We start from the raw sequence: 2,500 nt of genomic DNA, 5'->3' as shown, positions 1-2,500 counted from the left end.
ATGATATTATTGAAATATATAAAATGTAATTGAATTATATGAAATCAAACTGAAATGTATTTAATTGAATTTTTCCCATACATTTTACACAATGTGTGGTGTGCATGGCAAAAAACACTCACGGTGAAGGCATGTGAAATATATGAAATATAATCAAATCGAATTTATATGAAACTATATTCGATTAAATGTATGAAATTAAAATTTACCACAATACATTCATATGATAAACTGAGTAAATATATAATAAAGCCATTTGAAATATATTGAATTCTATTAAGTTAGATTTTCACCATACATTTTTCACAATGCGTTGTGTACATTGTCAGAAACACTCACGGTGAAGGCAAGTGAGATATATATGAAAGAAAATCAAATCGAATTTATATGAAACTATATTCGATTAAATGTATGAAAGTAAAATTTACCACAATACATTCATATGATAAACTGAATAAATATATAAGAAAAACATTTGAAATATATTGAATTGTATTAAGTTAAATTTTGCCCATACATTTTTCACAATACGTTGTGTACATTGTCAGAAACACTCACGGTGAAGTCAAGTGAGATATATATGAAAGAAAATCAAATCGAATTTATATGAAACTATATTCGATTAAATGTATGAAAGTAAAATTTAACAAAATTTTGCCCATACATTTTTCACAATGCGTTGTGTACATTGTCAGAAACACTCACGGTGAAGGCAAGTGAGATATATGAAAGAAAATCGAATCGAATTTATATGAAACTAAATTCGATTAAATGTATGAAAGTAAAATTTAACACAATACATTCATATGATAAACTGAATAAATTATAATAAAGACATTTCAAATATATGGAAAATATCATCATATATATAATTTAGTATTTTAATATATATTTAGTTAAGTTGATGGTATTATTGAAATATATAAAATGTAATTGAATTATATGAAATCAAACTGAAATGTATTGAATTGAATTTTTCCCATACATTTTTCACAATGTGTGGTGTGCATGGCAAAAAACACTCACGGTGAAGGCATGTGAATAATATGAAAATATCAACATTTAACTAACCAATGATATTGAAGCATATAAATCGAATCATAACTATATGAAACACGAATTTGAGTTATGTTAAACTGGTGATATTGTGGATTTATTCCTAGTTTTCCATACGTTAGTTTAAATAGAAACAATTTTCGAATATGTATACATATATGAAGAATTTATATTCTATACTAACATATTATGGAATGTAACTATTGATTGTTACCTTGGCATATTGGTGTATTGTGAGATTTCATTCATAGTTTTCCATACGTTAGTTTAAATAGAAACAATTTTCGAATATATATACATATATGAAGAATTTATATTCTATACTAACATATTATGGAATGTAACTATTGATTGTTACCTTGGCATATTGGTGTATTGTGAGATTTCATTCATAGTTTTCCATACGTTAGTTTAAATAGAAACAATTTTCGAATATATATACATATATGAAGAATTTATATTCTATACTAACATATTATGGAATGTAACTATTGATTGTTACCTTGGCATATTGGTGTATTTGTGATTTTATTCATAGTTTTCCATACGTTAGTTTAAATAGAAACAATTTTCGAATATATATACATATATGAAGAATTTATATTCTATACTAACATATTATGGAATGTAACTATTGATTGTTGCCTTGGCATATTGGTGTATTTGTGATTTTATTCATGGTTTTCCATACGTTAGTTTAAATAGAAACAATTTTCGAATATATATACATATATGAAGAATTTATATTCTATACTAACATATTATGGAATGTAACCTTGGCATATTGGTGTCATTGTATTTTATTCCTGGTATTCTATAGTTAGTTTAAATAGAAATAAATTTTTGAATTCAAAATTTTATATTCTATACTAGCATTACATAGAAATTATCCTCAACTGTTTGTTTCTTGTATACATACAGGAAATTAAACAGATGAAGAAAAAAAAAAAACAAAACAAATAAAAATTATAAGAAAAACTAAATTTTAAACAAAAGAAAAAAGGAGAAATTTTTTCAATCATATATATATTTATGATTAAAAAATAGAATTATGGAATTATTAATTTCAATTCAGAGAGAAAAATTATGTAATATATGAAATTATTACATTAAAAATGCATTTGAAGAAAAAGTAAAATGTTATTAAAAATGATACATTTGAAAATTGGCAAATATTAAGAAGAAATATCGTTCTTATATTTTTATACAAAATATATATAGAGAACGAAAATTCTTTTTCATAAAAAACGGTTTTTGAATTCTGATAAGAAAAGCTAAAGGGGTCGGCGGGAGCGCACATTGAACGAAAGAAAATGAAAGAAAAACACAACAAAGAAGAAGACCAAATAAAATACAAATATTTTATACAAATAAAAGCACATTATTAATAAATAATAATAATAATAATGATGATGATGATGAGATGATACATAAATTGTGTTAT

This window comes from Anastrepha ludens, unplaced genomic scaffold (assembly GCF_028408465.1).
Source record: "Anastrepha ludens isolate Willacy unplaced genomic scaffold, idAnaLude1.1 ptg000079l, whole genome shotgun sequence".
Taxonomy (NCBI): Eukaryota; Metazoa; Arthropoda; class Insecta; order Diptera; family Tephritidae; genus Anastrepha; species Anastrepha ludens.
This window is presented reverse-complemented; position numbering follows the sequence as displayed.